Below are 26,399 nucleotides of genomic sequence, written 5' to 3'. Positions count from 1 at the left end.
ATGACACCATCAACAGAACAAAAAGGTATTCTATAGTATGAGAGAATATATTCATAAATGACAGATCTGATAAAGAGTTGACATACAAAATATATAAAGAGCTCACACACCTCAACAATGAAAAGCAAGAAATCCAATTAAAAAATGGGCAGAGGAGCTGAATAGACAGTTCTCTAAGGAAGAAATTCAGATGGCCAACAGACACATGAAAAGATGCTCCACATCGCTTGTCATCACAGAAATGCAAATTAAAACCACAATGAGATATCACCTAACGCCTGTAAGGATCACCACCATCCAAAAGACAAACAACAACAAATGTTGGCAAGGTTGTGGAGAAAGGGGGACCTCCTACACCACTGGTGGGAATGTAAATTAGTTCAACCATTGCAGAAGGTTCCTCAAAAAGGTAGAATAGAAATATCATTTGACCCAGGAATTCCACTTCTCGGAATTTACCCTCAGAATGCAGCTGCCCAGTTTGAAAAAGTAGATGTACCCCGATGTTTATAGCAGCACTATTTACAATAGCCAAGAAATCGAAGCAACCTAAATGTCCATCAGTAGATGAATGGATAAAGAAGATGTGGTACATATACACAATGGAATATTATTCAGCCATAAGAGGAAAACAAATCCTTCCATTTGCAACAACATGGACGGAGCTAGAGGGTATTGTGCTCAGTGAAAAAAGTGAGGCATATAAAGACAAGTATCAAATGATTTCACTCATATGTGGAGTATAAGAACAAAGAAAAACTGAAGGAATAAAACAGCAGCTGAATTACAGAAACCACGAATGGACTAACAGTTTCCAAAGGGAAAGGGACTGGGGAGGATGAGCAGGAAGGATCTGATAAGGGAGGGGAAAAAGAAAGGGAGCGTTACAATTAGCATGTATAATGTGGGGGGGGGGTACAGGGTGGGCTCTACAACACAGAGAAGTCAAGTAGTAAGTTTACAGAATCTTCCTACGCTGATGGACAGTTACTGTGAAGGGGTATGTGGGTGGGACTTGGTGAAGGGGGGAGCTTTGTAAACATAATGTTCTTCATGTAATTGTAGATTAGTGATACCAAAATAAAAAAAAGTAAACTCAAAATGGATCAAAGACCTGAATGTAAGTCATGAAACCATAAAACTCTTCAAAAGAGTAATAGGCCCAAATCTCTTTGACATAAACATTAGCGATGTCTTCATAAACATATATCCCCAGGCAAGGGAAACAAAAGCAAAAATGAACAAGTAGGACTATATCAAGCTGAAGAGCTCCTGTACAGCAAAGGACACCATCAATAGTACATAAAGATATCCTACAGTGTGAGAGAATATATTCATAAATGATAGATCTGATAAAGGGTTAACATCCAAAATATAAAAAGAGCTCATGCACATCAACAACCAAAAAGCAAATAATCCAATTAAAAATTGGACATAGCAGCTGAACAGACACTTCTCCAAAGAAGAAATTCAGATGGCCAACAGACACTGAAGGGATGTTCCACATTGCTTGTCATCAGAGAAATGCAAATTAAAACTGCAATGAGATGTCACCTCACACCTGTAAGGATTGCCACCATCCAAAAGACAAACAACAGCAAATATTGGCAAGGTTGTGGAGAAAGGGGAACCCTCCTACACTGCTGGTGGGAATGTAAATTCAACCATTGTGGAGAGCAATATGGAGTTTCCTCAAAATGCTCAAAATAGAAATACCATTTGACCCATGAATTCCACTCCTAGGAATTTACCCTAAGAATACTGCAGCCCAGTTTGAAAAAGACAGATGCACCCATATGTTTATTGCAGCACTATGTACAATAGCCAAGAAATGGAAGCAACCTAAGTGTCCATCAGTAGATGAATGGATAAGGAAGATGTGGTACATATACACAATGGAATATTATTCAGCCATAAGAAGAAAACAAATCCTAGCATTTGCAACAACATGGATGAAGCAAGAGGGTATTATGCTCAGTGAAATAAGCCAGGCAGAGAAGGACAAGTACCAAATGATTTCACTCATATGTGGAGTATAAGAACAAAGGAAAAACTGAAGGAACAAAACAGCAGCAGAATCACAGAACCCAAGAATGGACTAACAGTTACCAAGGGGAAAGGTACTGGGAAGATGTGTCGGAAGGGAGGCATAAGGTGTGGGGGGAAGAAAGGGGGCATTATGATTAACACGTATAATGTGGGGGGAGGCACAGGGAGGGCTATGAGCACAGGGAAAACATGTAGTGACTCTACAGCATCTTACTATGCTGATTGAGAGTGACTGTAATAGGGTTTTTGAGGGGGGGGACTTGGTGAAGGGGGAGCCTAGTAAACAGAATGTTCTTCAAGTTATTGTAGATTAATGATACCAAGAAAAAAAAACCTACCTAAGCACAAAGTACTGGACCAGATGGCTTCACTGCTGAATTTTATCAAACATTTAGTGAAGACCTAATACCCATCCTCCTTAATGTTTTCTGAAACATAGAAGAATAGGGAATACTTTCAAACTCATTCTATGAGGCCAGCATCACTCCAATACCAAAACTAGGCAAAGAACCACTAAAAAAGAAAATTAAAGACCAATATCCCTGATGAACATAGATGCAAAAATACTCAACAAAATGATAGCAAACCAAATTCAAAAATACATCAAGAGGATCATCCATCATCATCAAGTAGGATTTATTCCAGGGATGCAAGAATAGTACAATATTAGAAAATCAATCAACATCATCCACCACATCAACAAAAAGGACAAAACCACATCATCATCTACGTAGATGCTGAAAAAGCATTGGACAAAATTCAACATCCATTCATGGTAAAACTCTCAACCAAATAGGTATAGAGGACAATTACCTCCACATAATAAAGGACATATATGACAAACCCACAGCAAACATCATACTTAAAAGCAAGAAGCTGAAAGTCTTTCCTCTAAGATCGGGAACCATGACAAGGACGCCCACTCTCTCCAGTTTTATTCAACATAGTACTGGAGGTCCTCACCACAGTAATTGGATAACACAAATATATAAAAGGAATCCAGACTGGTAATGAAGTTAAACTGTCCCTGTTTGGAGATGACATGATATTGTACATAAAAAAAACCTAAAGAATCCACACCAAAACTACTAGATCTAATATCTGAATTCAGAAAAGCTGCAGGATACAAAATTAATACACAGAAATCTGTTGCTTTCCTATACACTAACAATGAACAAGCAGAAAGAGATATCAGGAAAACAATTCCATTCACAATTGCATCAAAAAGAATAAAATACTGAGGAATAAATCTAATGAAGGAAGTGAAAGACCTATGCTCTGAAAACTACAAGACACTCATGAGAGATATTAAAGAAGATACCTATAAATGGAAACACATCCTAATCTCATGGATAGGAAGAATTAATATTGTCAAAATGGCCATCCTGCCTAAAACAATCTACATATTCAATGCAATTCCTATCAAAATACCAATAGCATTCTTCAAAGAACTGGAACAAATAATTCAAAAATTCAAATGGAAACACCAAATACCCCGAATAGCCAAAGCAATCCTGAGAAGGAAGAATAAAGCTGGGCCAATTATGCTCCCCGACTTCAAGCTCTACTACAAGACAATTTGGTACTGGCACAAGAACAGAACAATAAATCAATGGAACAGACTAGACAGACTTGATATAAACCCAACCATATATGGTCAATTAATATATGATAAAGGAGCCATGGACATGCAATGGGGAAATGACAGCCTCTTCAACAGCTGATGTTGGCAAAACTGGACAACTACATGCAAGAGAATGAAACTGGATTATTGTCTAACCCCATACACAAAAGTAAACTCAAAGTGGATCAAAGACCTGAATGTAAATCATGAAACCATAAAACTCTTAGAAGATAACATAGGCAAAAATCTCCTGAATATACTCATGAGCAACTTTGTCCTGAATGCATCTCCCTGATCAAGGGAAGCAAAAGCAAAAATGTACACACGGGACTACATCAAACTAAAAAGCTTCAGAACAGCAAAGGACACCATCAACAGAACAAAAAGCGATCCTACAGTATGAGAGAATATATTTGTAAATGACATCTCCAACAAGGGGTTAACATCCAAAATATATAAAGAAGTTAAATGCTTCAACACCCAAAAAGCAAATAACCCGATTAACAAACGGGCAGAGGATTTGAAGAGACAATTCTCCAAAGAAGAAATTCAGATGGCCAATATGCACATGAAAAGATGCTCCACCTATAAAAATAAAAACCACAATGAGATATCACCTCACACCAGGAAGCATGCCCAGCATCGAAAAGACTAAGAACAACAAATACTGGCAAGAATGCGGAGAAAGGGGAACCCTCCTACACTGCTAGTGGGAATTTAAGCTAGTTCAATCATTGTGGAAAGCAATATGGAGGTTCCTCAAAAAGCTAAAAATAAAAATACCATTTGACCTGGGAATTCCAGTCCTAGGAATTTACCCCAAGAATATAATTTCTCAGATTCAAAAAGACATATGCACCCCTATGTTTATCACAGCACTATTTACAATAGCCAAGATACAGAAGCAACCTAAGTGTCCATCAGTAGATTAATGGATAAAGAAGATGTGGTACATATACACAATGGAATATTATTCAGCCATAAGAAGAAAACAATTCCTACCATTTGCAACAACGTGGATGGAGCTGGAGGGTATTATGCTCAGTGAAATAAATCAGGTGGAGAAAGACAAGTGTCAAATGATTTCCCTCTTTTCCCCATTTGTGGAGTATAACGATGAAGCAAAACTGAAGGAACGATGAAACAAAACAGCTGCAGACTCACAGACTCCAAGGAGTAGCAGTTATCAAAGGGGAGGAGTGTGTGAGGGAGGGAGAAGGGGATTGAGGGGTATTATGTTTAGTACACATGGTGTAGGGGGGGTCACGGAGAAGACAGTGTAGCACAGAGAAGACAAGTAGTGACTCTGTGGCATCTTACTATGCTGATGGACAGTAACTGCAATAGGGTATCGAGGGGGACTCGATAATATGGGTGAATGGAGTAACCACATTTTTTTCATGTGAAACCTTCATTAGAGTATATATCAATAATACCTTAATATAAATAAATAAATGAATAAATGAATAAATAAATAAATAAATAAATACGATAATAATGAGAAGTCCAGGGACCCGGCCCAGGGCACTCTGACATCAAGACCAGAGAGCAATAGCATGCAGAGAGACCCCCAAGAGAGAAGATCATCAGGAGGACAAAGCACAGATGGAGAGAAAAGTGCACGAAGTGTTGTGAAGAGAGCAGGGCAGCCTACTGGCTGATGCTCCTGACAAGCCACATGAGATGAGCACAGGAGTAGGTCCTGGAGACTCTAACAAGAGAAACTTGGAAGGTATGGCGAGGGTAAAAGCCTGACTGGAGGGGATCAAGAGAGAACATGAGAGATACCAGGAGCAGAAGCACAGTGGAGTCTTTAAGGAGCTTTCCCAGAGGGAGGGAGAGACAGAGGCATACCTGCAGGCTTGTGGGGTCAAGAGGTTTCTTTAGGATGGGAAAGCGGAAGGTGCCTGTGTCTGCTGAGGGGAAATATTAGGTAAAGAGAGAAATTTTAATGGAGGGAAAGAATAATTGCCTCCATCTTCCTCCAGGAGGAGAGGACATGGGACTAGTTTGCACACAGAAAGGTAAGCCATGTCTGGGAACCAGGAAAGTCCACCTGAAGCACCAGGACAGGGGGCAGGTGTGGGTCATGGTGGATGTGGCCTGGGACTTGGGAAGCACTCTTCTGGCACCTTTTTGTCACTGAAGGAAGAGGCCAAGTCAACAACTGGTGGAGACCCAGCAGGCACTGACTATCTGAGAAGAGAAGTTATGAAAGAACCATTCAGGAAAAATGTAGAGGTGAGGTTGGCAAACACGAGCAGCTGCAGAGAGCAGTAAGGCCCACCTGCGGCCATGAACATGGCCTCACAGCATAGCAGTCAACATGGTTACTGTTTCTCTGGTAGCTGTGTTCAGCCCCAAAACACAGGCAGGGGTAAGCGCAGAGTTGGAGCTAAACACATTTAAACACATTTTAAGCCATATTTTAACCAGAAGCATGGCAAAGCAAGGAGTCAGAGTGAAGGAGTTGGACAAGGGGTACTGGTAATGACTAACAGTGGGGTCTAAGCAGAGCAGGGCAGGAAGGGATGCATGGGGAAGGATGGGAGGCAGTGGAAAAGCCGGTGGGATCAGTGGGGTAGGTACTGGGGGCTTGCAGGATTATTAACTTGGAGGTATCAGAGAAGTGAGCTCAAAGACAGGAAGAGATGGTCAGAGATGGGGATGCTCAAGGCAGATACAAAGAGCTGCATTCTGATGATGACAAGGTCTAGGGCATGCTCTGAGAGGAAGGCTAAGCTAGGGTGGAGGACAAGATCCCTTGGAGCAGAAGGGACATCAGCGGGGGTGCAGTGGTCATATTTTTTATTTGCTGTGTTTTACCAAATAAATGCTTTGGTATCTTGGGGCATTTTGGACCTGGGGAGGGACTGTCCCTCCCAGGAATATAGCAAATCCCTAGGGAGAACAAACAACCTGCCTTTGAATGTGCCCTGGCATGCAAACCAAGGAACCCAGAGTCCCTCCCTCTCCTTTAGTCCACCCCTGGCAGTCCAGAACACTGTCCCCTGCCCTACATCACCCCAGCACCTGGCACTGGACAACTGAAGACACCCCTGGGACCCAGAGCTCACTGAAATTATTCAAGCTATCCCATCCTAAACTTGTTCAGCCTGCCTCCCCTGCTTCACTCATTCTCCCCACAAATAACACAATAAAGGCTCCAGGCACACTCCCTCCTCCTTCTGTAAACAATCCCACCCATCCCCTTCTACCAGCAGCCACCCCACCCCCCGACTTCCACAACTGATCAACATTCTTCCCCACGTGACTTCACGTGGCCAGGACAGGCGTGCCCCTTCCTCTCAGGAACTGTAAATAATGAACTGTTCTTTCAAGGTAGCTGCTCTGTACCTGTCATCTTACTTTACACAATTAGAGCAAAATCCTGGAAACAGTTAAAAACAGAGGATAGAAGATTAGGGCATCTGGGAAAGCCATTTTAAGTACTGGCTTAAAGTAAAATACTTAAGTATTTTAAGTAAAAGGCACATAGTAAGTGTTCAATAATCAAAGCTGCTATTGTAATTCTCTGGAGGCCTTGCAGGCACTTAACCTCAACATGCCCCAAACTGAACTTGCTTTCTCTCCTCCCCCACTGCCAGCCTGAGCCTGTCCTTGTAATCTCATCTCCTGTAATGGTGAATCCAGTCATCCTGCTGCTGAGTTTGTATAACTGTCACCCTTAACTTCTCCCAATACCATATCCCCAATATCCTGCCAGTAAGCACTGTGAGTTTTCTGGAGGGTCCTGTCAACTTTAACAACTTTTAACTCTGTGCATTTCTTTTCCATCCTAAAAGTCACTGCTATGATTCAGGTTCAAAACCCTATGTTTCCTTAACTACTACATTATCTTCCTGCCTGGTGTCCCTACCCACCAACTCTCTGCCTCTCCACCCAGTCTTCCCATTATCACCAGACTGACTTTTCCAAAACACAGCAGATCAACTCATTCCTCTACCTCAGAATGGGTGCCATCTGCCCATGGGAGTAGTTTCAGGTGTTTACAGAGTGGCACATTTTTGAGAAGCTCCCTCAGGAAACAAGAGGAGGATGGATAGGGCAAGTCTTGGGTTTTCACTACATTTTAACCAGAAAAGATCTGCTTTTATCTGTTTTATGTATTAGGGTTCTTGAAAGATTTTTGTTAGAAGAAAGGATTTCAGTATTGTATCAGTCTGGGTCCATCAAGAGAGAGAAACCATACAGTAATTTGAACAGGGTAAGTTTCATATCAAGATTCAGTAAATAGGGCAGTAGATCAGTGAGGGACTGGCTCATAAGCAGTAAAGAGAACTCTGAAGAATATAGGGACAGCAGATACAAGGAGACACCACGTGCTTTGAGCTGAGACCGCCTCCAAGGAAGATGTGCCCTCTGGCCTGAGACCCTGGCCTTGTGAGGATACAGGTGTGGTCCTCTGAAGGCAGAGCAGTGCCTGTGGTGCTGTGAGGACAGAACTTGCTGGAAATCTGCCCTCTGAACTGACCAGAAGTCTGTTGTCTAGGATGCCAGGGAAAGCTCTTCCTGGGGAGGTGTCACATCAAAGGCACTGACGGTCACAGCATCCAGAGGAGGAGGAGGTGGGGTGGCTGCTGACTCCAGTGCACTGCAGGAGCTCACAGCAGGATGGCCAGGCCTCTGCGCACCAGGAGCCTGCCAAGTAAGCACACTAACACCACTGAGCAAACCTAACCTGTGGCAACGTCTCTCTAGAAAGGAAAAATATGTAAAGGCCATCACTGACTTCACACAGCAGGCCAAAAGGGTGAATTTAGAGCTCAGAAGCAATACATCAATAACCTGCACGAGGACTTCAAAAGAATTAGAGACAAAATAATCACCACTACTCTACAGAACTAAGGTCCAAAATCCCATGCACACATGCACTCCCTTCCTTCTGGGTGTTTGCATGGTCCATGTTATGTGCTTTCACCATTCCTTTTGTCTGAAATACCCTCACACCCATCTTCACTTTTTAATTAAGGACACCTCTACAAGTACCCCATGCCATGTCAAGCTGAAGTGTCCCTGATCCTTCAAGTCAAAATTAACTACTCCCACATGTTTTCATCATTTTTGTTTACACACTTTTCTAATGGCAGGAGAACACAGATAGCCAAATCAGTCTGTCTGAAGAGGAGTCCAGGAAATTCCACTTTCCTTTCTGAATATTCAACTTTAGGATGGTTGCCTGTGAGGAAATAAGGAGATACTAGTCTAGCCAGGTCAATGGAATCACTTCAGTGGATCATGTGGTGAACAAAACTGTAGTCAGATTCACATCCTCTTGAGGTTGGGAATATTATTCACCTTAGCGTGTTCCCAGCGCCTTATCCATCTAGCAACTAGTAAACACTGACTTGCAAGTTTAATGAGCAATCATTACGTAGTCAGATCTTTAAGAGAATGAATCTAGTGATAGCATTTCAGATATTAACCAAGATAGGAAACCTCTAATCTAGTCAAAAGATAGGCCTTAAAAAATATACTTAAGAAGAATGAAGTTGGAGGTATCACACTCCCTGACTTCAAATTTTATTACGAAGCTACAGTATTCAAAACATCATGGTATTAGCATAAGAACAGACATATAAACCAATGGAATAAAAGAACCATAAATAAATCCTCTCAAATATGGTCAAATGACCTTTGACAAAGGTGCCAAGACCATTCAATGGGGAAAGGACAGATTCTTTAACAAACGTTGCTGGAAAAACTGGAAGTTCACATGCAAAAGAATGAAGATGGACCCATACCTTAATACTATATATAAAAATTAACTGGAAATGGAGTTAACTCAAAGACCTAAGTATGAGATCTAAAACTATAACTTAGCTAGAAAAAAAAAATAGGAGGAAAGCTTCACAGTATTGGATTTGGCAATGATTTCTTGCATATGACACCAAGAGCACAGGCAAAAAAGAAAAATAGGTAAGTGGGACTACATCAAACTTTAAAACTTTTGTGCATTTAGGGATACAATCAACAAAATGAAAAGGTAACCTACAGAATGGGAGAAACAATTTGCAAATCACATATCTGACAAGGGGTTAGTAGCCAGAATATATAAAGAACTCCTACAACTTAACAACAACAGCAACAACAACCAAGTAACCCAATTAAAAACTGAACAAAGGACCTGAATAGACATTTCTCCAGAAATGTTATACCAATGGCCAGTGAGCATGTGGAAAGTGTTGGTAAGGATGTGGAGAAATTGAAGCCCTCACACACTCTTGTTGGAAATATAAAATAGTGTAGCTGCTATGAAAAACAATATGCAGGTTCCTCAAAAAATTTAAGTGCAACTACCACGTGATCCAGCATATATCCAAAATAACTGAAAGCAGGACCTCAAAGAAATATTTGCAGCCATGTTTATACACACAGTAGCCCAGAGGTGGAAGTAACCCAAGATTCCAAAGGATGAATGGATAACATGTGAGGGTGACATATATATGAATATTATACAGCCTTTAAAAAGAAGGAAGTCCTGACACATGCAGCCACATGGATGAACCCTGAGGACATTATGCTCAATGAGAGAAGCCAGACACAAAAAGACAAATACTGTGTGATTCCATTTAGATGAGATGTCTAGAGTAGATAAATTCACAGAAGCAGAAAGTAGATGGTGGGTACCAGGGGCTGGGGGGCAGAAAGGGATGGGAGTTGCTGCTTAGTGATGACAGAGCTGAAGATGAAGGCGTTCTGGAGATTGCACAACAATGTAAATATACTGAATACCACCAAACTGTGTGCTTAGAAATGGTTATGATGGTGAAGTTTTGTGTTACGTGTTTTTACTACAATCAAAAAGGAAAAAAAAGGTAACTACAATCCATAGAACCTCTTTTTAGTTAGTCCATGAGCTCACCCTTTTTCTATACAGTATATATTACAAATCTGCTAACAAACACCAAGAACAATGTCTGGTTTTAGTTTCCACTTTTTCACATATGAAGTCTATTCTCCTGTGGAGGTGCCATCCAACAACTTAGATCACTCCTTGCCACACCTCACTGCAGCCCACCCAACCCTCACCCCCAGCCACACCCCCGACCAGGAAGGCTGATGAGGGGAGCCAGGATCATGCAGTGTCTGCACTGTAGTAAATTAACTTGAACATATTTAATCTAAGGAATTAAAAATTAAAACTCCACCCATTTCTTGTCTCAGCTCACCCTCACATTAACTTCATGAGATGAAAGAAGGTAGTATTATTCCCTTGTAAAAATAAAAAACTTAGAAACATACAGATCTTAAGATCCTGTTCTTGAGAACACTATCTTGTAAATACTGTAATTTGCTGTCATAAAACCACATTTAGAACCCAGAACTCCTCCAAAATTTAAATATTTGTTTTAGTTACAAATATTTGTTTTGATCAGAAAGCAACTCCCAAACATTCATTTCAACAACTGAAACAAAGCAACCATTTATTTAGAAATTTTCTCTTTTCAAAAAAAAATATATACAGGAAATAAAAGGGCACAGATCCAATATACATAAACAGGACAATCTGAATGAGTTTACTGGCAGGAAGTGGTTTACATTGTTTCCAAAGCTGTATTCTGTTGTTGAGACCAATGATCAGCCTATCCTAGATGTTAACTAGCTGACCATATGTGGAAAGATAAGAGAGTAGGAAGGCTTTTCACATGCTGGTTTCAAGCAAAACAAAACTGCATATAATCAGCAGATTTATTGAATAAATTAAGTTAGAGAGTGGCAATTCACTTTTTAAAGGATTTTCTATGGGTTTCACTTATAATGAGAGTACCCATAATGTATTTAAAGAGTGCTTCCACTTACAGAAATTTGATTTCAATCCAACCTACCTAACTTTAATAGAACAATGTAGAAAATGAATTCATTCCAGATCAAGTTGTAATAGATTCTATGAAGAGACAGCAATAATACTCTAAGTAGAAAAATGAATTTACAATCTATTAGTGGAGATAGAACTAACAAATACAAAAACATGTCAGAACATTTAGGCACAAGACATTTATCAAATGCTAATCAACCCTGGAACAGAACTAAAGAAGCAACTTCAAAGGATTTTACAATCTGCAACAACATAGGTAAAGGACCAATTGCCTACATGCTCAATTGGAACTAGGTGCCCACTCTGACCAGCAAACCACTGCCACCTCCTGTAATAATCTCCTTGCTTTAGATGACCCCTTCCCATAGTCTTTAGTTACTCTTAGCTTTTCTGGCAGTTGCCAGTCTACCATGCAACAATTAGACTTCAAACCAAAGCTGCAAAGGAAAGAACATATTCAAACTTTAAGAACCAGAACCAAAGAACAGAAAGCTTCAAAATTTAGTGATTTATGCACCTTTATCTTTGTCATAGAATATTACAAACAAAAATATAGAAATGTTAAGCAACCTGTAATAACTTTTCATTTTGAAGTGAATTGCAAGGTAGTACAAGTGACGCTCATATACTCTTTATCCAGATTCACCAATTGTTAACATTTATCACCTTTGCTTTATTAATCTCATTCTCTATTTATTGAAACATTTGAGAACAAACTGAACATCATGTCTCTTTATCCCTAAATAACTTCAATGTGTATTTCCCAAGAACAAGGACATTCACTTACAAGACCACAATGATCCGAAGCAGGAAATTTCATACGATTACAATATTACCTGATACTGAAGTCCATATTCAAAATTTGCCAATTCCTACAATGTTCTTTACAGCTATGTTTCCTAATCTAGGACCCAATTCAGGACAGCCACACCTTTAGTTGTCTTATCTTTTTGGTCTCTTTTAATATGGCACAAAACTTTACTCTTTAGTCCTTCATAACATTAGTATACTTAAAGAGTATGGAGCAGTTTGTTGATTTGTCTACCTCAAAAGTTATGCTCTCATTTTTTTCAATTCATTTTATTATCATTAATCTATAATTACATGAAGAACATTATGGTTACAAGACTCCCCCCTTCACCAAGTCCCTCCCCACAAACCCAATTACAGTCACTGTCCACCAGCGTAGTAAGATGCTGTAGACTACTTCTCTCTGTTGCACATTCCTCCCTATGACCCCCAACTTTATACATGCTAATCGTGAGGCCCCCTTTCTTTTTCCCTGCCCTTATCCCTCCCTTCCCACCCCTCCTGCCCAGTCCCTTTCCCTTTGGTAACCATTAGTCCATTCTTGGAGTCTGTGATTCTGCTGCTGTTTTGTTCCTTCAGTTTTTCTTTGTTCTTATACTCCACATATGAGTGAAATCATTTGGTACTTGTCTTTCTCTGCCTGGCTTATTTCACTGCGCATAATACCCTCTAGCTCCATCCATGTTGTTGCAAATAGTAGGATCTGTTTTTTTCTTATGGCTGAGTAATATTCTATTGTGTACATGGTACCACATCTTCTTTATCCATTCATCTACTGATGGACATTTAGATTGCTTCCATATCTTGGCTACTGTAAATAAGTGCAGCGATAAACATAGAGGTGCATCTGTCTTTTTCAAACTGGAATGCTGCATTCTTAGGGTAAATTCCTAGAAGTGGGATTCCTGGGTCAAATGGTATTTCTATTTTGAGCATTTTGAGGAACTTCCATACGGCTTTCCACAACGGTTGAACTAATTTACATTCCCACCAGCACTGTAGGAGGGTTCCCCTTTCTCCACAACCTCGCCAACATTTGTTGTTGTTTGTCTTTTGGATGGTGGCGAACCTTACTGGTGTGAGGTGATATCTCATTGTGGTTTTAATTTGCATTTCTCTGATGACAAGCGATGTGGAGCATCTTTTCATGTGTCTGCTGGCCATCTGAATTTCTTCTTTGGAGAACTGTCCAGCTCCTCTGCCCATTTTTTAATTGGATTGTTCAACCCTTTATCGGATCTGTCATTTATGAATATATTCTCCCACACTGTAGGGTACCTTTTTGTTTTATTGATGGTCCTTTGCTGTACAGAAGCTTTTCAGCCTGATATAATCCCACTTGTTCATGTTTGCTTTTGTTTCCCTTGCCTGGGGAGATATGTTCATGAAGAAGTTGCTCATGTTTATAGGCAAGAGATTTTTGCCTATGTTTTTTTCTAAGAGTTTTATGGTTTCATGACTTACATTCAGGTCTTTGATCCATTTCGAATTTACTTTTGTGCATGGGGTTAGACAGTGATCCAGTTTCATTCTCTTACATGTAGCTGTCCACTTTTGCCAGCACAATCTGCTGAAGAGACTGTCATTACCCCATTGTATGCCCATGGCTCCTTTATCATATATTAATTGACCATATATGTTTGGGTTAATGTCTGGAGTCTCTATTCTGTTCCACTGGTCTGTGGCTCTGTTCTTGTGCCAGTACCAAACTGTCTTGATTACTGTGGCTTTGTAGTAGTGCTTGAAGTTGGGGAGCTAGATTCCCCCCACTTTATTCTTCCTTCTCAGGATTGCTTTGGCTATTTGGGGACTTTGGTGTTTCCATATGAATTTTTGAACTATTTGTTGTAGTTCATTGAAGAATGTTGTTGGTAATTTGATAGGAAATGCATCAACTTTGTATATTGCTTTGGGCAGGATGGCCATTTTGGAGATATTAATTCTTCCTAGCCAGGAGCACGGGATGAGTTTCCATTTGTTAGTGTCCTCTTTAATTTCTCTTAAGAGTGTCTTACAGTTTTCAGGGTATAGGTCTTTCACTTCCTTGCTAAGGTTTATTCCTAAGTATTTTATTATTTTTGATGCAATTGTGAATTGAATTGTTTTCCTGATTTCTCTTTTTATTAGTTCATTGTTAGTGCATAGGAAAGCCACAGATTTCTGTGTGTTAATTTTCTATCCTGCAACTTTGCTGTATTCCAATATCAGTTCTAGTTTGGAGTGGAGTATTTAGGGTTTTTTTTTTCCTTTTGAGAAATTTTTATTTTTGATGCAGTCAAATATGTCAATCGTTTCCTTCATACTTTTCCAGTCTAATTTTATAGAACTACTTTTTTTTTTGAGAGCGTCTCTCATATTTATTGATCAAATGGTTGTTAACAACACTAAAATTCTGTATAGGGGACTCAATGCACAATCATTAATCACCCTCAAGCCTAATTCTCAACAGTCTGCAATTTTCTGCAGCATAATGAACAAGTTCTTACATGGTGAACAAGTTCCTACATAGTGTATAAATTCTTACATGGTGAACAGTGCAAGGGCAGTCATATCACAAAAACTTTCAGTTTTGACCACGCATCATGAACTCTAAACAATCAAGTCAGATATGATTATTTGTTTGATTTTTATACTTGATTTATATGTGAATACCACATTTCTCCCTTATCATTATTATTATTATTTTTTAACGAAATGCTGAAGTGGTAGGTAGATGCAAGATAAAGGTAGAAAACATAATTTAGTGCTGCAAGAGGGCAAATGTAGATGATCAGGTCTGTGCCTATAGACTAGGTATTAATCCAAGCTAGACAAGGGCAACAAAACATCCACGGATGCAGAAGGTTTCTCTCAAAACAGTGGGGGGGGGGTGAGGTTCTAAGCCTCACCTCTGTTTATCCCCAATTTCTCACCTGATGGCCCCCCCTGTGACTGTGCCTGTGTTAGGTTGTTCCTTCCTTGAGGAATCTTACCCATCTCTGGCTAACCAGTCATCTTCCAGGGCCATACAGTGAAATGTAAAGTTGGTAAGTGAGAGAGAGGCCATATTGTTTGAAAAAGTTAGCTTTTTACTTCTTTGCAGATTTATGCCCTGTGGCTTCTATGCCCAGCATGTCTTGAGGTATCTTTACCACTTGGAGGAATTATGATACTCAGTAATTTTCGATATGAGGCATGAATTCTACTAAAGGGTTGTAATTAGGAAGGAAGAAGAAAAGCTATAGAATTAGCAGACGGAAGAAAACATGGGAAGATTATTTCTTTGACATATCTTTTTGTATAGTAACATAAGCATGTATAGGTTTTAAACTACTAATTAAATTGTGTACACACATTAACAGAATAGGAATACAGCTACATAACAAAAGCAGACCTACAATTACCAGCCATATCCAGTTAAACCAAGAAAACCAGTTAGGTACCCTAGGCATCTGTGAAAACTTATCAATGATATGATGGATATTGTCTAACTGAATTTGAATATTTTGAGAAAAATCAGACAAATTAAAACAACACATTCCTGGGAACTGTTCACATCCCATATATTCTTTTAGCAGTAGATAGTCTATAGTCGCACGATTTTGGAGCACTGCAACTTGCACTTCTCCTAATTCTTGGTTGAGTTCCGACAGTAAAGACCCAGTCAAATTTGTTGTTTTACTGTATGCACAGGCCAGCTTAGATATCTCCTTCTTCATTCCAATGGCAAGTCCAGGAATCAGTGCGATGAATGCAGCTACAACTGCAACAGTGCCAGGATCTTTGTTGAAGCTTTTTGATGATCATATTCTGGAATGATTTTTCCAGAGGATGTTGATGTTGGAAGTTCTTCTTCATATCGTATCTTACTTCATTTTCTGGGTAGCCAAGTTAGGCTTTGATCCTCTGTATAAACACAAACAAACTCTTTGCCCACATTTTGATATGACCTTTATACCATTGTGAAGAACCTATTGGAGATCACCACAAAGGAACTACATTTCTTTTTTTTAGAGAAAGGAATATTATCAGAAAAATGCACTTCCATAACTGATCATCTGACACCCCTTAAGAGATCAAAATTAAGGATATGTAAAGCATGCATTAATCATTGATTTGCAGTCAGTTTTATCCCATCAGGGAGTAATCCCCCTTTCCTTTCTCTTTTTTTTATCATTAATCTACAATTACATGATGAATATTATGTTTACTAGGCTCTCCCCTATACCAAGTCCCCCCCAAAAACCCCATTACAATCACTGTCCATCAGCACAGCAAAATGTTGTAGAAATACTACTTGTCTTCTCTGTGTTGCATGGCCCTCCCATTTCTCCCAACTCCAATATTGTGCATGCTAACCATAATATCCCCTTTCTTCTCCTGCCCCCTTATCCCTCCCTACCCACCCATCCTTCCCAGTCCCTTTCCCTTTGGTACCTGTTAGTCAATTCTTGGGTACTGTGATTCTGCTGCTGTTTTGTTCCTTCAGTTTTTCCTTTGTTCTTATACTCCAAAGATGAGTGAAATCATTTGGTATTTCTCTTTCTCCGCTTGGCATATTTCACTGAGCATAATACCCTCTAGCTCCATCCACGTTGTTGCAAATGGTAGGATTTGTTTTCTTCTTATGGATGAATAATATTCCATTGTGTATATGTACCACTTCTTCTTTATCTATTCACCTACTGATGGACACTTAGGTCGCTTCCAATTCTTGACTATTGTAAAAAGTGCTGTGATAAACATAGGGGTGCATCTGTCTTTTTCAAACTGGAGTGCTGCATTCTTAGGGTAAATTCCTAGAAGTGGGATTCCTGGGTCAGATGGTATTTCTATTTTGACATTTTGAGGAACCTCCACACTGCTTTCTACAATGGTTGAACTAATTTACATTCCCACCAGCAGTGTAGGAGGGTTCCCCATTCTTCACAACCTCGCCAACATTTGTTGTTGCTTGCGTTTTGGATGACAGCCATCCTTACTGCTGTGAGGTGATATCTCATTGTCATTTTAATTTGCATTTCTCTGATAATTAGCAATGTGGATCATCTCTTCATGTGTCTGTTGGCCATCTGAATTTCTTTTTTGTAACTGTCTGTTCAGTTCCTCTGCCCATTTTTTAATTGGATTATTTGTTTTTTGTTTGTTGAGGTGGATGAGCTCTTTCTATATTTTGTATGTCAAGCCTTTATTGGATCTGTCATTTAAAAATATATTCTCCCATACTGTAGGGTACCTTTATATTCTATTGATGGTGTCTTTTGCTGTACAGAAGCTTTTCAGCTTCATATAGTCCCTCTTGTTCATTTTTGCTTTTGTTTTCCTTGCCCAGGGAGATATGTTCAAGAAGAGGTCACTCATGTTTATGTCTAAGAGACTTTTGCCTATGGTTTTTTCTAAGAGTTTAATGGTTTCATGACTTACATTCAGGTCTTTGATTCATTTTGAATTTACTTTTGTGTATGGGGTTAGACAATGGTCCAGTTTCATTCTCTTACATGTAGCTGTCCAGTTTTGCCAGCACCATCTGCTGAAGAGACTGTCATTTCCCCATTATATGTCCATGGCTCCTTTATCAACTATTAATTGACCATATGTGTTTGGGTTAAAGTCTAGAGTCTCTAATGTGTTACACTGGTCTGTGGCTCTGTTCTTGTGCCAGGAGCAAACTGTCTTGATTACTATGGCTTTGTACTAGAGCTTGAAGTTGGGGAGTGAGATCCCCCCTACTTTATTCTTCTTTTTCAGGATTGCTTTGGCTATTCGGGTTCTTTGGTGTTTCCATATGAATTTTTGAATTATTTGTTTCAGTTCATTGAAGAATGTTGCTGATAATTTGATAGGGATTGCATCAAATCTGTATATTGCTTTGGGCCAGATGGCCATTTTGATGATATTAATTCTTCCTAGCTAAGAGAATGGAATGAGTTTCCATTTTTCAGTGTCCCCTTTAATTTCTCTCAAGAGTGTCTTGTAGTTTTCAGGGTTTAGGTCTTTCACTTCTTTGGTTAGTTTTATTTCTAGGTATTTTATTCTTTTTGATGCAATTGTGAATGTAGTTGTTTTCCTGATTTCTCTTTCTATTGGTTCATTGTTAGTGAATAGGAAAGCCACTGATTTTGTGTGTTAATTTTCTATCCTGCAACTTTGCTGTATTCCGATATCAGTTCTAGTAGTTTTGGAGTGGATTCTTTAGGGTTTCTTAAGTACAGTATCATGCCATCTGAAAATAGTGAGTTTAACTTCTTTACCAATCTGGATTCCTGGTATTTTTTTGTTTTGTCTAAATGCCGTGGGTAGGACCTCCGGTACTATGTTAAATAACAGTGGGGAGAGTGGGCATCCCTGTCTTGTTCCCGATCTCAGAGGAAAAGCTTTCAGCTTCTTGCTGTTCAGTACAATGTCGGCTGTGGGTTTATCATATATGGCCTTTATTATGTTGAGGTACTTGCCCTCTATACCCATTTTGCTGAGAGATTTTATCATGAATGGATGTTGAATTTTGTCAAATGCTTTTTTAGCATTTATGGAAATGATCATGTGGTTTTTGTCTTTCTTTTGGTTGATGTGGTGGATGATGTTGATGGATTTTCGAATGTTGTACCATCCTTGTATCCCTGGGATGAATCCCACTTGGTCATGGTGTATGATCCTTTTGATATATTTTTGAATTCGGTTTGGTAATATTTCATTGAGTATTTTTCTATCTACATTCATCAGGGATACTGGTCTGTAATTTTCTTTTTTGGTGGGGTCTTTGCCTGGTTTTGGCATTAGGGTGATGCTGGCTTCATAGAATGAGTTATGGGAGTATTCCCTCCTCTTCTATTTTTTGGAAAAGTTTAAGGAGAATGGGTATTATGTCTTCTCTGTGTGTCTGATAAAATTCTGAGGTAAATCCATCCGGCCCGGGGGTTTTGTTCTTTGGTAGTTTTTTGATTACCCTTTCAATTTCTTTGCTCATAATTGGTTTGTTTAACTTTTGTGTTTCTTCCTTGGTCAGTCTTGAAGGTTGTATTTTTCTAGAAAGTTGTCCATTTCTTCTAGGTTTTCCAGCTTGTTAGCATATTGTTTTTCATAGTAGTCTTTAATAATTGTATTTCTGTGCAGTCTGTTGTGATTTTTCCATTCTCATTTCTGATTCTGTTGATGTTTGTTGATTCTCTTTTTCTCTTAATAAGTTTATCTAGAGGCTTATTTATTTTGTTTATTTTCTCAAAGAACCAGCTCTTGGTTTCATTGGTTTTTTTTTAATGTTTTATTCTTCTCGATTTTGTTTATTTCTTCTCTGATATTTATTATGTCCCTCCTTCTGCTGACTTTAGGCGTCATTTGTTCTTTTTCTAGTTTTGATAATTGTGATGTTAGACTATTCATTTGGGATTGTTCTTCCTTCTTTAAGTGTGCCTGGATCACTATATACATTCCTCTTATGACTGCTTTCACTGCGTCCCACAGAAGTTGGGGCTTTGTGTTGTTGTTGTCATTTGTTTCCATATATTCCTTGATCTCTATTTTAATTTGTTCATTGATCCATTGATTATTTAGGAGCATGTTGTTAAGCCTCAATGTGTTTGTGAGCCTTTTTTTGTCCTTTGTAGAATTGATTTCTAGTTTCATACCTTTGTGGTCTGAAAAGTCGGTTGGTAGAATTTCAATCTTTTGGATTTTACTGAGGCTCTTTTTGTGAACTACTATGTGGTCTATTCTGTAGAATGTTCCATGTGCAGTTGAGAAGAATGTATATCCTGTTGCTTTTGGATGTAGAGTTCTATAGATATCTATTAGGTCCATCTGTTCTAGTGTGTTCTTCAGTGCCTCCATGTCCTTACTTATTTTCTGCCCAGTGGATCTATCCTTTGGGGTGAGTGGCATGTTGAAGTCTCCTAAAATGAATGCATTGCACTCTATTTCCCCCTTTAGTTCTGTTAGTATTTGTTTTACATATGGTGGTGCTCCTGTGTTGGATGCATAAATATTTAGAGTCGTTATATCCTCTTGTTGGACTGATCCCTTTATCATTATGTAATGTCCTTTATCTCTTGTTACTTTCTTTGTTTTGAAGTCTAATTTTGTCTGATATTAGTACTGCAACCCCTGCTTTCTTCTCGCTGTTGTTTGCCTGAAATATGTGTTTCCATCCCTTGACTTTTCGTCTGTGCATGTCTTTGGATTTGAGGTGAGTTTCTTGTAAGCAGCATATAGATGGGTCTTGCTTTTTTATCCATTCTGTTGCTCTGTGTCTTTTTATTGGTGCATTCAGTCCATTTACATTTAGGATGACTATTGAAAGATATGTACTTATTGCCATTGCAGGTTTTACATTCATGGTTACCACAGGTTCAAGGTTAGCTTCTTTAGTATCTTACTGCCTAACTTAGCTTGTTTATTGAGCTGTTATATACACTGTCTGGAGATTCTTTTCTTCTCTCCCTTCTTATTCCTCCTCCTCCATTCTTTATTTGTTGTTTTATTCGGTGCTCTTTTGTGTTTCCTTTAACTGCTTTTAGTGGGTAGTTGGTTTTATTTTTTGCCTTTAGTTAGTGTTTGGTTGGTCTGCTTTCTTTGCTGTGATTTTATTTTCTCTGGTGACATCTGTTTAGTCTTAGGTGTGCTCCCGTCTAGAACAGTCCCTCTAAAATACCGTGTAGAGGTCGTTTGTGGGAGGCAAATTTCCTCAACTTTTGCTTGTCTGGGAATGTTTTAATCCCTCCTTCATATTTAAATGATAATTGTGCTGGATAGAGTATCCTTGGTTCAAGGCCCTTCTGTTTCATTGCATTAAATATATCATGCCATTCTCTTCTGGCCTGTAGGGTTTCTGTCAAGAAGTCTGATGTTAGCCTGATGGGTTTTCCTTTATAGGTGACCTTTTTCTCTCTAGCTGCCTTTAAAACTTGTTCTTTGCCCTTGATCTTTGCCATTTTAATTATTATGTGTCTTGGTGTTGTCCTCCTTGGATCCTTTCTGTTGGGTGTTCTGGGTATTTCTGTGGTCTGTTCGATTATTTCCTCCCCTAGTTTGGGGAAGTTTTCAGCAATTATTTCTTCCAAGATACTTTCCATCCCTTTTCCTCTCTCTTCTTCTTCTGGTACCCCTATAATACGGATATTGTTCCTTTTGGATTGGTCATACAGTTAGTTCTCTTAATATTGTTTCATTCCTGGAGATCCTTTTATCTCTCTCTGTGTCAGCTTCTATGCGTTCCTGTTTTCTGGTTTCTATTCCAACAATGGCCTCTTGCATCTTGTCCTTTCTGCTTATAAATCCTTCCAGAATTTGTTTCACTTCTGTAGTCTCCTTCCAGATGTCTGTAATCTCCCTCCGGACGTCTGTAATCTCCCTCCGGACTTCATCCCTTAGCTCTTGTGTATTTCTCTGCATCTCCTTCAGCATGTTTATGATTTTATTTTGAATTCTTTTTCAGGAAGACTGGTTAGGTCTGTCTCCTTCTCAGGTGTTGTCTCTGTTATCTTTGTCTGCCTGAAATTTTGCCTTATCATGTCGATAGAGATAGTTTGCAGAGCTGGCATGAGTGATGGGTGGGAGAACTTCCCTTCTTGTTGGTTTGTGGCCTTCCTCTCCTGGGAGACCAGCAACCTCTAGTGGCTTGTGCTGTGCAGCTGCGCACAGACTGAACTTCTGATTCTTGCCCGGCCACTATGGAGTTTATCTCCACTGTTGCTGTGGGCGTGGCATGCCTCGGGCTGGTGCTCCGATATGATGGAGCCACGTTGGAAGGGGAATGGCTGGGAGGCTATTTATCTCTGTGAGGGGCCTCCATGCTCCCTGCTGCCCAGTAGGTTAGAGTGCCCAGAGTTCCCCAGATTCCCTGCTTCTGAACTAAGTGTCCCAGGATGCTTCCGTCTGGTTTTGGGGTCCCTGTCCCTTTAAGACTTCTGAAAAGCACTTACTTTTCTCTGTCCACATGGTGCCGGCTGCAGGGACCCACTCACAGGTCTTACTGTCCTGTTTCCCTATTATCCGGGACCCCATGCATGCACTGTGTCTGTGCTCTTGTGCAGATGGTTAGGGCTGGCTATTTAGCAGTCCTGGGCTCCCTCTCCCTCCCCGCTCTGACTCCTCTCCTCCCGCCCAGAGCTGGGGTGTGTGGTGCTGGGGTCCCGCCGGGCCATGGCTTGTATCTTACTCCCTTCACAAGGTGCTGGGTTCTTGCAGGTGTGGATGTGGTCTGGATGTTGTCCTGTGTCTTCTGGTCTCTCTTTTAGGAAGAGTTGCCTTTGTTATATTTTCAAAAACATATGTGGTTTTGGGAGATTTCCACTGCTCTACTCACGCTGCCATATTTGCTCTGCCTCCTCTTTAGGGTTTTCTATGTACAGTATCATGTCATCTTCAAATAGTGACAGTTTAACTTCTTCTTTACCAATTTGGATTCCTTGTATTTCTTTGTTTTGTCTAATTTCTGTGGCTAGGACCTCCAGTACTATGTTGAATGACAGTGGGGAGAGTGGGCATCCTTGTCTTGTTCCCGATCTCAGAGGAAAAGCCTTCATATGCTTTCGATTTTTTGCAGAAATACTAAACTGTATCATGCCCTTTTCAGGATATCTCCTCAGGAGACACATGTCCCTCCTCGCATAACTTGCAATGTTATTTCTGATCATTTGGTTATGGTGGTATCCACCAAATTTCTCAATTGTATTCATTTTTATCATTGAAATTAATATATAATTTGTGGGGAGTTGAGATTGTGTAAATATTAAGTGAAAGGGTATCTTGCCATGACCCTCCTTACCCCGGACAACTCAGGAGACACGGGCCCATGCAAGAGATTTTATTATCTGAAAGAGAGAGTGGCTACCCCAGAGGGAGGGGGATAGAAAGAGAGAGAGAGAGAGAGCAGCAGCAGCATGGTGCAGAGCATTGTGCCTTTTATTGAGGCAGATCCACTCGGCCTGTTGCCTTGGGGGAGGGTCAGGATGTTTAGAGATAAGGTGGGGTAAGCCCAGGCAGGCCCCAGGCAAGCCCAGGCATGATTCTCACCGGCTTATGTGCTTGGGACCATGGGGCAAATGGAGGATGACTTACTATTTTCTCATATTCCCCTCTTTTCTGTTTTATAAGTGGTAGAGAATTTGGGAAGGGGAGAAGGTCAGTCTTTAGTAACTGCTTCCTGCTGATTAGGGGTGATGAAGTTCATTTTTGTATTGATGGGGGTGGTCCTCAGATGAGTCCTTGGTCTGCACTGGTGATGGTGTGTTCCAGGTTTAATAAGGATCATTGTCTTTGGAGAGGGATTGGTAATCCTGTAATAGAATCTGGTTAAAGATTTGATTATAAATTTTTTGCATTTGGGCTGATTACTATGTTTACATAGGGTGGCTGAATTATAGCATTGATGGGGACCTATGTGTGTAGGATCTGAAGAATCAAAAGTTAGCATAAGTACAGCCATCTTAAAGGCTTAAATACCACCCCCTAACCTAGAAGGAGGAAAATTATTAGAATCTTGAAAAACAAGTTAGTCAGCCGGTGTTAAATGTAGTGACCTTTAGTTAGCTGACCTCGAATCAGTTAATCCTACACACCAAGCTTATCTTGCTAGAACCACCCTAAACATTCCAAGGTAATCTTATCTAACCAGACCCCAGGATGTGGCCCCAGCCAAAGATTTATGTGTCTATGAAAAAACACTGTATTGTGATTGTGGAAAATGTTGCCCCCTTTGAAAATGCTATAAAACCTTCTGGCTATGTGTGCTCGGGGTCCTTGTTGAGACCCGCTGCTTCGGGCTAACTTGGACCCCAGCTAGCTGGTTCCTGAATAAATTCCTCTTGCTTATTGCATCAAGAGACGCCTTCCATGAGTGATTTGGGGCGGCGTCCTCCTCTGGGAGAATCCAACATTTGGGGGCTCGTCCGGGATCATGCGCTCACCCCGCTTCACTCCCGAAGTCGCTCTTGGAGGAAGAGGTAAGATTAGTGGCGCCTTGGTTTGTCTGTGTTCTGTTTTCTGTTTTTCAGTGAGACCAGTCGGAATTCTGAAAGGGGGTACCAACTGTCTGGCAGTCGTCCCGATCCCATAAAGGGGTCGAGACCGCGGTTGGTAGACGTACTTGGAGCACCGCAGGCTGCAACCCTGGGGGACGCCTCGGGGAGATTGGAGGGCCAGGGACGCCTGGTGGCCTCTCACCTGTTTTTCCGGCAAGGTGAATCTGATGAGATAGGGTTGATTTTAGGGCGCCAAGAGTATCAACCCACTGATTCTTTTCGGTTTTTAGTCAAAAATCTGAAGAAAACAAAAAGCGGCCGCTGTGTGTCTAATCTGTGTGTGTCTCTGTTTTTTGTGTCTTTTACGTGCCTAATAATTGTTATACTGACAATGAGACAGATTCAGACAACCCCCTAAGTGTGTAAATGAATATATCTTTCTACCTCCAGATGGTATTAATGAAATTGATTTAAAGACAAGCGCTTGCGAAAATTGAGTATTCTAAAACTTCCAGAAAACCTGATAAAAAGTGTTAAGCATTAATGCTAATTTGAGTTTGCCTAAGGCAGGCATGTCTTGGTAGTTGTCGGCTGCCTGAGTTTACCTAGAGTCATTTGAGTCATGTTATCTGCTAAATCTTTTAAGAATAGAATGCTTAGAAGCTTGGCTTTGTCTAGTGTTCAGTGGGGGTCTTGTGAGTAGGCTAGCTTAGTTGTTGCAGGTAGGTGAGCTGGATAAGTGTGGCAAGTGAACACCTTTTTAATTGTGTGTTGCAGTGTGTATGCCTACCTGCAGCCTGAGAATCTTTGTAGTAACTTAAAGCCTTAGAGTTTTGTTAAGTTGAGAAGATGTGCTCTGTGTTTGCTGGGAGATTGTGCTGTGGAGCTCATGGTTGCAGAAATTGTAGAATGTGTTCATAAGTTTGTCAGTCTAGGGAATGTTGGTTTGACAGTTTGCAGTGTCCTGCTTCTCAGTGTTCACTAGAGGTTGAAGTTTCTAATAGTTTTGAGTTCTGGTTAGAACTGATGGAGAGGGCATTTCTCTATGCTGGAGGATGTATGTTTTAATGAGAGAAAGTGTAAAGAACGGAAATTCGTTTTGTTGAAAGTAAAAGAGAGTGATTGTTCTGAAGTGCAGCTATTTGTTTAAAGAGAGAGAACACTGAATGTAAAAAGAAAGTTGTAGAAGGCTTGTGGAAGAGTTAGTATAGTCATGCTATGTGAAATTGAAGCGAGTAAGTCTTGGTATCGAGTGCACAGCAAAATTAGAATCTCGTTTCCAGTTAAACAGTTTTCTTTAACGGTTAGTCTGCTCTTAATGTTGAAAGATCAAAGCAGTTTCTCATGCTTAAAGTCTCAGTGAGTTGCCAGAATATTAAAAAAAAAATGAAATCGTAATATTAAAAAGACTAAAAGCTAAAGTTTGTTAACTGTATAACCTTTATTTGCCTTTGAAATATTTTGTTATTGAAAATGATTGCATGGCCTGAGAAATTGAATTATTTATTCCATATATTTTTATAAGTGGAAAAATCTCTAACCAACAAATGATTAAAGTTGTTACTGATTATTTGTTTTCTTAATTTATCCTAAGCAGAATGGTAACAAAGCTTTTTTCAGCTGATAAAATGCACTTAGTTAACAAACCAAAATTTATCCTTAAAAATTAAACTGTAGAATCTGGACAAGATTATGTTTCTCCCAGAAAAACAGGTTTCACTGTAAAGGTTTAGATGGACGAACGTGTGACTACTTTTGAGAAAAGTTGTAATAGATTTTTTTGAGAACCACCAGGTCTTCTTGTTTAATTTATATGCTGTGGATATGTTTGTATGTTTTAAAAAACATGGAGGACTCCATATTTTTTTAATGCAAATGATCTTATAAGCTGCTATGCAAATTCTATTAAAAGCTCTATCTACTATTAAAGAGTAAAACATTCTTGAAGCTTTCAGGGAATACCTGTAGACTTAAGCACTTTCTCTGCTTTTTTGTATCTGGTCTTAGACACTTATGCTGAGTTATGTTCTTATTATTTTCACTGTTTGTAAGATATTGATTGTAAGCCAAAAGTCATCATTTCTCAGTCCCTAAATGAAGAAGTAAAATGCCTGATCTCTTTCATCTCAAAGCATATTTCTGG

The 26,399-nt window shown here is 39.8% G+C and overlaps 1 long non-coding RNA gene across 4 annotated transcripts in view; it reads right to left on the bottom strand.

The window, feature by feature from the left end:
• Positions 1-26,399, bottom strand: part of LOC140844444 (uncharacterized) — a 116,432-nt gene that overhangs the window by 73,856 nt on the left and 16,177 nt on the right. Inside the window, exon 3 of one of the 4 annotated variants that reach the window (XR_012122754.1) lies at positions 23,086-23,584. The exons of the other annotated variants lie outside the window; for them this stretch is intronic. This is a non-coding gene — a long non-coding RNA (uncharacterized lncRNA). Of the gene's footprint in view, positions 1-23,085; positions 23,585-26,399 lie in introns of those variants that run through there. 4 annotated transcript variants of the gene reach the window in all.

This window comes from Manis javanica, chromosome 11, assembly GCF_040802235.1.
Source record: "Manis javanica isolate MJ-LG chromosome 11, MJ_LKY, whole genome shotgun sequence".
NCBI classification, from domain to species: domain Eukaryota; kingdom Metazoa; phylum Chordata; class Mammalia; order Pholidota; family Manidae; genus Manis; species Manis javanica.
The sequence above is the reverse complement of the archived record's forward strand: the minus strand, read 5'-3'. Positions and strand labels throughout refer to the sequence as shown.